We start from the raw sequence: 13,112 nt of genomic DNA on the forward strand, positions 1-13,112 counted from the left end.
AATTGGAAAGATGACAAAAAAATTTGCAATTTTTGGAGAGCAGAACTAGAGTTTAATAATTGTGAATATGCTGTAAAAGACTGTGAATTTTGGTCCTAGTAAGGAAAGTAATTGATTGCAGATGGAGAGATCTGGGCAAAATACATATGTTGGCAGTAGCAGCTTTTAGATTCAGGGGTGCAGTGTTTGGGACTGTGCAGTGTGGTTATTCAAGTTTATAAGCACACTTTTATTAGAATGTAAATTTGAATGCCAAAGGCATAAGCCACACTGCTTTTAACCAAACCAAACAAAACTTTATTTGCCAAGAAGATTTGAAAGAAGGCTTTAAAAACATTCCCCACTATAATGTGTGCTTTTCTTGTTTTTTTGAAATATTTTTGTCTCAGAAAATAAAATTTCCCTCTCCTTTATTTTTCAGGCTTCTGTCTGTGCAATGGAGTGGCATAGTTCAAGTTCTTTGGTCTCAACTGGTGCTATTTCTTGCAGCTCCTTATATGTAAATACATTGTGGTAAGCCAAAATACTTCTTCCTCTCTTCTACTCCTCTGTTCCTTTATTTCTCCCTCATGTTTAGAATGGTACCTAGGGAAAGAAATAAAGTGATTTGAGGCAGAATGTCTATTTGAATTGGATACTCCTTAACAGATATTTTTTTCACACTAGAAGTCATCAATTAGACTTCACTCCAGATTACTAAACCCTCACTCAAAATGCAGGTTTACTCTTTTATTTTTTTTTTTTTTAATTTGGAAAGAATAGGAGCTTAGTCTCTTTTACTGCCAGTGACTATGACAAAAGCATGAGAAATGAAAACAGGAATGAGAAAATGTCATCTTTGCAAAGAGGAATGGAAGACAACTGGGTGTAATTACTCTTGGTGCCTTGCTGGCAATATTTAATAAATAGTTTCATCAATTATTCTCACATAAACTGGCTATCTTTTCTTCCTGCATGTTTCAGCTGAAAACATTTTACATATTTCTCTGTACTAATGAAAAAGATTGCACAAGGAGAGAGGCAGATTTTGGCAATGCCTAGTGTTGAGTGAATAGAAAGTAAAAAACAAAAATATTGGGTTCAACATCTGGATTGGCCTCAGCAGAGTTGAAAGCAGTCCAAAATGTTTCCAGTCTTGTGTGCTGAGTACAAATGACATGGAAGTCATACTGAAAGTGAATATTTTAAGGGGAAAGCTTTTTTTTTTCTTTTTTTTTTTGCAGTCATATAGCTTTATTTCTTCAGCAGAGTGTTACTTTGAAGTTGTGGGAGATAAGGAATTTTTAGAATTTATCCTCATCTTATTCTGAATGATTAATATGTCTAAACACCATTATAGAAGGCAAATAAAATGCTAAAGAATATTAAAGAGCTCTTAAAATAAATTATTCAAGAGACCTACCATGAATTATCCATTGATACAAATATAAATAAATAGCTTTATATCAGTAGTGTAAGCCATCTGAAACAGCTTGACCGGCTACACAAGATGAGACTTGCCATCAGGTACCTAATCCGACATGAAGTATAGTGCCTTCCCTAAATCCAGCTTTGTGTGTGTTTTATTGTGCTGCCCTCATTCTCAGATGTTGTGTCAGCATTTGTTATGCCACCACAGTGCAAAATAGGATGTCAGATAAGCAACGTAAGTTTCTCAAGGCATGTGCTTTGGAACAACAATTTTTGTTTTTTCAATCTGCACCCTTTTTCATCAGTAGGAGGTAATTTACAGGATTTAAATGCTCTCATCTGGAATATGAGATCCATAAAGTTTAGGAGGACTCTTGAGAGAGCAGACTGTCAGGAAGGAGCTGGGCATGGGCAACTGCTCCTACCTGTGTGTTGGAGTCTGGTTCTGATTGACTGGCAACAGAAAAAAATCAATAGTTTTCCTTAATTGAGGTTTTCTTGGGGTCAGGAAGTGTGGAGACCTGATAACTTACTAAACTGTATGTCTGGCCACCACCACCACTACCAACAAATTAAGCACAGCCCACATCCAGCAGTAAATCCCAATTTGTTCCCCTTCCCCAGGTGACCATGAATTAAATTGTGTGAAACCGGTTTGCCTGAGGATGAAGTATGCAAAGCATGTCAGCAAGCATGTTTTCCCACATTTTCCCGACAGAAGCAATTTCCACCTTCAGTGCTATTTGGGAATTATATGTGGAACAAACTTCGAATTCACATAAAACTTCACAGGTCCTAGGTTTTAGGACTGTTGCATTGAAATCTGTGTTTTCTCTGACTCGGAGATACTTGAGAGTCTCAGGGAATATGATAATCTCTTTTCTGGGACTAGGAAAAAGAGAAAAATGAGGTTGACTGTGGTCAAATAAAATGATCAGACAATATCTGAAGCCCCAAATTCAGGCATTAATTTGGTGATTTATAGAGAAGCTGAAGACCATAATCAACACATACCCAGCCTCACAAAAAAAAGCTAGATTTGGTACAGAAATCTAGCAAAGATCTGAATTTGACTGCCCTCCTCCTGGTGTGCTGCAATTGCTGAAATCTTAGGTAATTGCTTTTGTTTCCTATGGCCAGGAGAGATTGTCCTCTGACCTTGTACAGAGGGTGCCTCTAAAGAAATGTAGTATTGACTTAGTTTCAAATATGGTCCACACAGCCCATTGCTGGGTGGTGTGCACAGGCAAAGACAAGTTTATGCTCACCATGACTTCCATAGAAGTTGGAGGTTCGTATAGCTGTGACCTCACCTTTTGGAGAGAAGGGACATCCGTGGGGGATTTTCTCCATGTTGATCTCTGATGCATCCCCTGCAGCTGCAGTTTAGCCAGTAATTCCCCTGCAAAGTCTCACTATGGATTTCCCTCTCTCCAATGGGCAGTCATTAGATTAATAGCCTGCAAAACACTAATACAGTGATGGTTAAACTTAAATATCACATCTATTTCAATGTCTGATTTTTATGGTTTGAGGAGCTTTTTTTTTTTTTTTTTTAGTTTGAGTCCAGATACTTAAAAGCACAGGCAAAAGCTGAGACATTGTAATTGGCTGGAGGAATATGGTAGTAAAAGTAAACAATACTTACTTTTTCAGATTTTTGTTCTTTAAAAACATGTTTTTTGTTGTAAATAGTGAAAAGGAGGAATGAATATGTATTTCCATATTTACAGTAGAACAGTTAACTATCCAAAAATTTTTATGTGCATATGCACATAAAAATACCCATATTTACTACATACTGACTTGTGAACTTTTAATGGTATTGGTTCAGGCTATGTTGAAGTGTGTGCGGGTATGTGTATGTGTGCCCATACTGGGACATATTGAGGAACTGGGAATGTGTTAGTTGTTTTCCTTGCCTGAAGCATGACTGACAGCACTGTTGTTTTTCTCACTGGTAGCAAGGTCAGTGGGCTGCATGACCAAATTAAATATACTTTGTGAGAACTGCAACAGTTCACTTTGCAGTGAGCTGTGAGCAGAGTAGGTTTTGCTCAGATTATCCAGGGCCAGAATATTACCCTTTGTCATCAAGTGCTACTGGCTGTGTCTTCCTCTTCTCCGGCCCTGAAAATGAGAAATAGTAAATATGCAGTTTGTCTGTTCTGTCTTTCATTTTCCTTCTGTGTATTAAGTAATAAATTGGCTCACTGTGGCACAAAGCTGCAGAGCTTGGCTCCCACTGGGGTTGCCTATCAGAAGATGCTATCACATGAGAACCTTGCTGTAACATTTGATGGGAGCACCTTTGGTAATGGTGAAGCCCCTGCGCTATCTGCATGTACAGCTGGTGCAGTATCTGGTGTTACCAGGAACCTTGTCCTGTCCACTCACCAGCCTTCAGGAAGCTTGACTGATTAATGCACTGAAATATCCACTGATTTTGATATGGTGCACTCCATGATTTTCAGTAGAGGTCAGGTTTTAAATACAGGCATTGATGACAGGGAAAGAAGCTTTTGGAGCTATATTTGAAGCCTACAAACTTTGTCTTGGGAAAGGAGCTAATTCAATAAGGGCCCAATGCAAACTCTCCTAAAGTCAGTTGAAAGGATCCCACACAATTCAGTATGATTTGGATCTCTGCCTAGCTGCAGTGTTTCTTAAATATCTCCAAACTTACTACAGGGACTATTTACAATTTATAAATACTGTGATTAAGTTAGTTATCTAAGGCAGCTGGCAAAATTTTAAAGGGTGACCATACATATGGTTCTATTTATAAACAAGAAGTGATTTATTGAACTATATTACATTTTTTTTCTTTTAAGAATATCTACTTTATAAAACTCTTTAAAGTAAAAATGTCAAGACATTTGTCTTTTTTAACTAAATGAACAACAGAGAAGTTACTTACATCAGACTTTTAAAGTTTAAAAGTGTTCTAAAAGCAATTCTTTGGAATAGACAAAGAAGGTGCACCTGAGGAGCAAGCAGTAACATTTAATTACATCTGTTGCACATAGTTAGATACTGGACATTCATTTTCTAAAATATCTTTTTGTAAAGAAGCTCTGAATGAAATTACTTCAAAAATAGGTTGTAACTTGAAGCTTTAGATGAGCATTTAAATAACCAATAAAGTGAAAACATGATGAATGTTTTATTTTCTAATCTGGAAATAGATCTTCTACAAAGAAGATCTCTTCAATAACAGGCACAGGGCTGGATACTACCAGTGACTATACACTATAGCAGCAAATTTTTGGTAAACATGGGGAGAAAGCTTGCTGAAGTCTCTTCCTGCATGGATTTCCTTCCCAGTTTAGTGGCAGCTGTCCCTCTTCCCATTCTTTTGTATGTGCAAAGCTTGGGTGCACACTTTTGACAAGAGCTCAGTCATTTCTTTTCCAGAAGCAACTTCTGTGAATTTCCTCATTATGAGATCACTGAGCTAACAGCATCAGTAATTGCCATCCATCATTTCAGACACCACCATCACAAAGAATTGTCCATCGGTGTTGCTGGCATGAATTTATTTTCTTCTTCCTTTGAGCTTCTTCTTCTTGGGAGAGTTGTGAAGTTCAGCATGTACTTGTGAAATGCCTTGCAATTAATGGGTTAAAAGGGTTCTTTGAAATTGCATTGATAGAAAGTGTTTTTTCTATGTAACATTCTGTCATTGTGCTCCAGAAGTCTCTAGACTGCTGTATTGTATTAACCAAATAAAATTAACATAACAGGCAAGTGCCTTGGGACAACCAGTTTTACTTTTACACAGATAAGTAGTTTTACACAATTTAAAACTTGGAAGCCTTAATCAATCAAACTTATAAAGATTCATAAACTAAGTGCAAATATTTTATTTCTGCATACTTTGAGATGATGGGTATAAGGGTCACACCTTAGTTTGGGTTACAGGAGACCGCATTTTGAAACCAGTCAATAATAGGTAGTACTGTGTAATCTCTGCAGAGCACAGAGCTCACTGAAAAAACTATCAAGAATTTGCCATGGTGCTCAGAAACCTAGCATAACCAAATGAAAAGGAAATCTAGGCAGGCCCATAAAACTAAATAGGAACTCAATGAATTGCCATTTAAAAGCTTGATGGCCACTGACTGCAATAAAAGGTTTAATTTTTAAAATTTTTCATTTCCAAATTAAGTTTGTGCATGAATGAATGTGAAACTCCATGCAGATTGTGTACTTATCCCTTAGCTGCACATGCAAATTGTCACTTGGACATGCATTGGTTTGGTTAGACCAGCAATGTGGTTGAGCTTAGCAACGAGCTTGGAGATGAGACAAATTGGCATGGAGTGTAAGGAAAGTTTCCACAGCTGCAGTACCACCCCTTTAAACAGGGAACATTGGTTTTGTGCACTTCTGCTTTGGCACCTTTTACTAAGTTTGCTTGCATACAGAAATGTTCCATAAAAGTAAGCTTATTGGGTGGGACTTGTAAAGCTTGGTCTCCACTGCCCTTGAGTGGCAATGTCTAACTCGTTATGAATAGTGCAGTTTTCAAATAATCTCCAGTTTGCCATTCTGTTTAGATGTATCACTACATATGGAGGGCTTCCCCCCAAAAAATACACTTAAAAGCCTTGTTAAAAAAATAAAAGTGATTCCACAAATAAGTGGTTACCATGGTTATGGAAACAAATTGGGTTTTTGCAGGTGCAAACAGTCTATTAGTGACCTAACTGATCACTTCTTCATGCAGTTATTTCCTCACAAATTTGTGGCAATTGCATGGGAAAAAATTATGCTCAGTGTGGTGCCCACATCTTGGTAATTCGAACCTTGAGGCATCAGGAGAAGCCAAAAGTTCAGTAGGTTTCAGAAAAGCTTTAGACATTGTTATGTTTAATGAGCTAATTCCCAGCGACATAAACCAAAACACCCAAAACCAACTTGTTACAATGTCTGTGCAAGTCCTTTCACCCTGTGGGAGCATTACTGCTGTGTCACTGTGATGGTGAAGAAGAAACTATTTTTGTGAGCAAGCTATCCCATGGCTGACCAGTAGAGGTTTAGCCAGATCATCCTAGGTCTGTTCTTAGAGGCTGAAATACAGAATAAATGGTTTTGGGGCTCAGAACTCTTAGCTCTTGCATTTCTTGAGAGAAATTATCATAGCTTGTGTCTAATTAAACCGATGGTGATATTGTTTGATCTTTTAAAAGTAACACAGTTTGCTTACTTTTTTTTTTTTTTGGTGTTGTATGGATGCACTTGAAAATGTTATTAGACAACCAATGAAGCTCATATAAAGGTAGTAATTTGCCATTACCCATTGCGTATGTCTTGACTTCAAGTTGTGCATGTGAACCTCAAGAAGAGTGAATTAACCAAGGCAAATGTGGTTTTTATAAATGATCCATAAATAGTCTCTGGTTAACTCTCGAAATGTGGAAAGACTAGGTTTCTTAATTTTTGATGAACAAGACTGAGTTTTAATTTAGGCTTGTACCCCATTATGTGTCTGCCTAATCCCTGGTACATGTCTGTGGTAGTTTATAGCTTCTCATTCTGGATGATATTGGCAGTAGGTCCCAACGAAAAGTTCACAAAGAGCAGTGAAAATCTTATACTTGACTCCACCTGATTTTGTTCTCTTCTCTGTGCAGATTCCTTGTGCACAACTGATGGCAAACTAATAGTCTTTGGCACTGATGCTCTCTCCAGAAAGGAATAGATACTTTCCAGAAGGGAACAGTCCCAGTTAGGAATAGTCAGCTGCCCAAATATAAAATGGGAATAACTGGTTGGGTGGCAGTTTCCTATGAAAGGCTATGGGGAGTATAATATCTAAATATGAGCCTACATACCACACTGTTACCAAACAAGGCAATCATTGCACTCTTCTTGTTAAACAGATTTATGGTGTGCAGCAGGTATGAAATGATCCTCCTTGGCATTGGTGAGGCTTCAAACAGAGCAGTTTCCAGACTTGAACTTCAAGAAAAGCATGGACTAGCCAGAGGGACTGGAAGAGGGCAAACACAATGATCAGAGAGCTACAAAACATGGCTGTGAGGAAGTTTTAGCAAAATGGCTTTTTTTCAGTCTATTAAGAAATTTTTGAGGACTGAGTAGGGACATAGTATAGTAATTTACAAATAAATGAAAGGTGTGGAAGACAGGCGTGCTTTCTGTCTGTGATGGGTAAGACAGAAGCAATAGGCAAGGCATCTATAAAAACCTTGTAATAATAAGGACAGCAAAGATCTAAAATGGGTTACTCACAGAGGTTATGGTATTGCAGTTGGTGTATACGTTACAAAGACCTTTTTAAGAAATGACACACATATAGCTGATTTTGTTTTAGGTGAAGCAAAAGGAACAGCTTCAGTGCTCATTTCCACTCCTGTAATTCTTTGATTTACCCACAGGTTGGTATGCATTGCTCTGTCAACTTAAGACAAGATTGTTTTTAACACTGATTGAATCATATTTTCAGTAAGAATGTTAATTAGACATTTTGGTAGTTTTACCATATGAACATGCACCTTAATTACCTTGACAAAAGTAGCAAAGTTGGGAATAGGAAAGCCAATTCTTCTGTTTGATTTTTTCTTTTTCTCATTTTTTTCTATAATGCTGATGAGTTTGTTGGCTGATTACAACTTGAAACATCTTGTTTGCATTTTAACCTTTAATGATAGCATTGCAACAGTATGGTTATGCTCCTGCCTATGTGCAAGTCAGATTGACCAATGACCTCTTGGAAAATTGAGTGACTACTTCGGGTGAATTTGAAAATCACAGAACATGTGTTTAGCTGCATTTTATTATTTTGCCTATTCCCAGTGTAAAGCCAGCATCACAGGTCTTGATCAGTCTCAGTGATTTCTCCTCCTGTCTGAGTCCTTCATCTTCAGCTGTCAAAATCCAGCCCATTCACCACTTAAGCTGTCAGGACTAACGTCTGTGTCTGAAGGAGGAAGGATGGTGCACATGGAAGAATCTGGACAGGTTGTCTCCAAGTCCACCTTTAGCAATGTCAGTTGTTTTGTATTCGTAGCATTTGGGTTTCCTCAGTAGTGTTTCCAGCAGTGAGAAAATGCAGTCTGAATAAAACACACCCAGCTGAAGGAAGAAGCCTTGGCTATTTGTGCTACAGACAGACTCCCTTTAGTGTTTCTTTACAGCAAGGTGTGAAGATGCCTTTTACTCCGTATGCATTCTTTTGTCTTGTTAAGTGGAAGGAGCTGCAGGGAAAACTGGAGTTTTGGGCTATCTTTGTGCTCAGTGGTGATGACAATGACTTCAATCTACTGCTTATAAAGTTTGCAGTGCTTTCTTCACATAAATAATTCCCAGCAAGCGAAAAGCACTGATCCACACTTTTCCTTGATATGTATAGGTGAACATTCCAGAGAGAATAACAGCACATAATTTCCTCTTACTCATGAAGGATGATCAAGCAGAAGGATGAGTGATCATTCCTAAACAGCACCTATAATAATTAACATAGCCTTTGTATATATATAACTTCACTCTACTAGCTTCTGCAATGGACAGACAGGATTCAATGCTAGTGCCTTCCTGCTTCAGATGCTGAAAGCCTTCTATGTGACAAGTAAAGTCCTTCTGGGGCAAATGAGTCAGATGGTCAGTTTTTTCCAAAGAGACAGGTTTGGAGGTCTTGGTGCCTGAAGGCAGGAAGCTAGAAGAAGATACTTAGCATTGTGAGTGTACATGGTAGAATCATTTTTTTTTTCAGCAAAAGCTACTCTCGATAAGGGTCTTTATTTCAGATTTCTTAATTTTAGTGTATTTGGGTTTTCAAAAGAGCATTTTAAAAAATACCAGTAACTAACACTAATTCCAGAGTGAGTTCTCATTCTGGTAGGTGTCTGGAGCTCTCTCTAATTGGTCTTAGCACTCTGACAGGGAGAGCACACAGGTCTGCCTTTGATTTGAATTGGAACTGAGCACTTGTATCAGTGAAAACATTTGACAAGTACAGCTGTCCTATTTGGGATTAGAAAACTGTTATGTGACAACAGTAAAAATATCATTCAGAGACTCACATATTTTTTTTTTCTGACAGTGTATGCTTAGATTTCTTAGAAGAATAAAAACAATATCATGAACCTCAAAGTTATTTGGTTCACTTCAGTGAAGAGCTTATTTCTTAAATGTCCCTTCTGACTGTCTACCAATTAAAAACTCAAGCAAACCATATAGGACTTGCCTGTTATTTACTTGATCACACAGTTTTCTTGCTGACAGGTATGAATTTATGGCAGCAAACCTTAAGCAAAAGCATGAAGAAATTGGAGGAAACATGAGTTCAGAAACTGTTCTGATATGTCTGAAACATTTTGACAACTTAGAAAAGGTTTGTTTTCAAGTATTAATAGTGGAAGTTCAGAAAATTAAGTGCTAAATTAGTAAAGTAGCAAGGCATGATGTCTGATTGTCTGGGGACCAATGGTCATACCCAAATTGAATTACCTCTGTACAGTAAAATAAATGGTATCACTGCCATTTCTTTGACTTGTGTCCTGTTGCCGTGGTCTGGCTGTCCCCATATAATTTAATTTTGCTGGTTTACAAAGAAGGAAATAATTTGGGTATGTCTTACTGTGTAACTGGAAAAGCTTCTGAGTTAATTTCTGGTTCATACCTGTGAATTGATTGGGAGAGTTTTGGGTGATCTGAACAAAAAGCATGCTAGGGACTGTTTTCACCACTTGGCATAGGGAATGAGCAACGAGATTGTGAACCTGAGCTTTGCAAAGTATTTCCTGCTGTATTGAAATCTTGAGACTTTGGTTGGTCTAAGCTAAGTTCAGTGGGGAAACAGTATGGAAAAGAGGTTCCAGCCACCTGAATGAACAATTACTCACTCCAGCCTACTTCAAGGCTCTTCATGTTCTGGTTTTTCTCACTGCAGCAGATACTTGACTGTGGATCCTTCTGGGTTTCACTTTCCCTAGCAGACTTGGTATTTGATGTGGTTACTTGCTAGAGTGGTGTGATGGAGTACAATGGGTGTGCTAAGGTGGAGGGCAGGTATTGTCAAGGTTTTGTCAAAGATAAGGTGTTGTCAAAATTTCAGAGGTGTCAGATTAGTTTTTGAACTCATGTTTCCTCCATGTCTCCCCTATTACAGTGTAACAGTAGTGCTGTGAAGAGCTCTTGCTGAGACTAGGTTGCATAGACAATGAGAAGCAATGTCCTCTCTCATCTCATTTTGAACTCATGATAATCACACTATCTTTGGGCATGTAAAGTGGTACCCACAAAGATAAACAGGACAGTTTTTCCTTTCAGGGATCCTTCTAATTTTGGAAGTGTGGCCAGTCCCTAATGAATCATGACTTGAGTTGGTCTCAGGATGAACCTCATGACTGAGGCTGACTCAGCAAACACAACAAAATAAGACCATGATAAAAGCTTCAGTAATGGAGTGCCCATGGTGCCCATGGTGTCCTGTACCCCACTTACACAATGCACTCCCTGTCTGTTTTCCTTGGGAAACGTCATTAGACAGGTTAGCCTCCCTTCCAGCATGTTCCCAGCTCATGCGTAAATGTGTCTGCCACAGGTTTCCTGTGTGACACTGAGTTTGTCACGTGTGGTACATCTGCACTCATCCTGACTTGGGTGCTGTGTCATAATGATGAAGTCATGTCATTTCTGAGGTGAGTTGTTATCTCTTCAGGGAGCTGTGCTTTGTGGGCTTTCTGGGCAAACCAGGTCATCTGGAACTAGTCTGGAATTTTTATTGTACTTTGTAATGTACAATATTAGCATATCCTTGATTGCTATGTGTCTCATTTGTCTGCTTGAAAACTGGACTAACAATACTTAATTTCTTTTATTCATTGATTTTATTATCTATTTAAACTTTTCAAGAGAACGTGGCCTTTTTTTGGTGTCTTTTTAGAAATGCAGTTTCTAGCACTACATAAGACAATAATATAAATACAATTAATAATACCATTATGATGACTCTGACTGGTTTTAAGGGATGGTGGGTCATTATTATGATGTTACGAATTGCCTCAGATAGGTAAATGATTTTGCAGCAAAATTTTACTCCCTGCAAATATTAGGTTATTCTATTTTTCTTTCAGACAAAAATTAAAGTTTTAAGTGCTTTCCTTCCCTAAACCCTTCCTTCCTCCCTCCCCTCTTGCCTCACTTTCTCATCCTCCCTCTTTCCCTCCAGGGTGGGATCAGAGTAGCTTTTTTTGACTTGTGGATTTCCAAAATCTCCAGGGAGGTGAGGACTCCAGTGGAAGCTTCTTGTAGGTTGCTGTGAGGTGTATGTGAAAATATACTTCTTTGGCACCACTCATGGACCTCTTTGGAATATGATGTGGATCCCTAGGAGTCCATGGATAAAAAGTCGAAAAACATTCACTTGACAATTATCACAAACACTGATGATTGGAATGTCTGTATTTTTTGGTGAAAACACCTCTCAAACGTTGTGAAGATTTGTCTGTGAGCATGTATGTATAAGTGTATTTCTGAGACTTCTGAACTCATACCTTTCCTTCTCAAAAATTGCAGGATCTCTATGGGATTGCTGGACTATGTTACTCCAGCTGCATCTTGATAATTTTGCTTTAGATATGGATAATTAATAAGAAATTGAAATTTCCCTTCCTTGCCTACTCTTCTGAAGAGTTTAGCCATCCACAGCAAGCACTGCAGTCATGCAAGTCAACTCACCATATTTCCACGATGTCACACTTGTCCTGGTGTGCAATGACTTCCAGCTCCTGTTTGTTGCCCATGCTGTGTGCCTTGCTACAGATGCCTTTCAATTGGGCTGTTGCTTCCAGTAACTTTTTGGAGGGAGTAACCCTAATTTCTACATGACCCTTCTCAGGCATTTGTCTGGTTCCTAATGCATCAATAACCCTTGTGTCTTTGAGGTGCACAACTCTCCATCCCTTACCTCCACTGAGGTCAGACTGAAGGACCTTGCTAGCACACCATCCTTCAAACACTGGTCTGCTGACCCTAGGCTTATCTCTAGTGATAGTTTTATCCTTTTCCCCCTTCAAATCCAGTTTCAAGCTCTTTCAATGAGCCTTGCTAACTCCTGAATGAGAAGCATTGTTTAATATATTTAATTTCTCTCTCTTTTGTTAGCACAGCAGAGTCAGGGGGATGGCTGCTTTGTCTGACCTCCTCTCCATGGGAATAGTAACTATAATGGGTTTAATTAACTATGTGGTATTGACGTAATTAGTTATCCCAGTGATTATACTTTAATAAAAGCACTTCATTTGGGATGCATTTCTCTTCTGCATGTGCAGAGCCCTACACCTATAGTTCATAACTGTCTAGACATCAGAACTCTCTGCATATTTTAGCATCAGCCCTTGAGAGAGAGGTTATCTTGCATGGCTTAAGATAATTGGGAAGAAATTATTTTGCCCCCTGTTTTCAGACTCACTTGCCTACTGAGAGAAATGCAGATGGGGGGAGGGCTAGTTGCTCAGTTTGGGGAAACCAAAATGGGGAGAGGGGAAGGGCTGGGTTTGGAAACTGCACGCCCAGGCACTGGATCCTTCTAACTTTTCAAGCCCAGAGTCAGTAGCACTAAAGGGAATGGATAAAGTTTAACCTGTGGGTGAAGTAAATTCTGTATATCTGGTTTATTTATCTCTATTTATGTACCTAGAACTATTACTGTAGGTGTTTATGACATAAACCTA

The 13,112-nt window shown here is 38.5% G+C and overlaps 1 long non-coding RNA gene across 1 annotated transcript in view; it reads left to right on the forward strand.

Annotated features, from left to right (window-relative positions):
- Positions 1-11,166, forward strand: part of LOC146439675 (uncharacterized) — a 91,646-nt gene extending 80,480 nt beyond the window's left edge. Inside the window, exons 4-5 of the long non-coding RNA XR_014850874.1 lie at positions 422-513; positions 10,982-11,166. This is a non-coding gene — a long non-coding RNA (uncharacterized LOC146439675). The remainder of the gene's footprint in view (positions 1-421; positions 514-10,981) is intronic.
- Positions 11,167-13,112: the final 1,946 nt, after the last annotated feature.

The sequence above is a fragment of the Lichenostomus cassidix genome, chromosome 3 (assembly GCF_008360975.1).
Source record: "Lichenostomus cassidix isolate B80296 chromosome 3, HeHo_3.0, whole genome shotgun sequence".
In the NCBI taxonomy this organism is placed as follows: Eukaryota; Metazoa; Chordata; class Aves; order Passeriformes; family Meliphagidae; genus Lichenostomus; species Lichenostomus cassidix.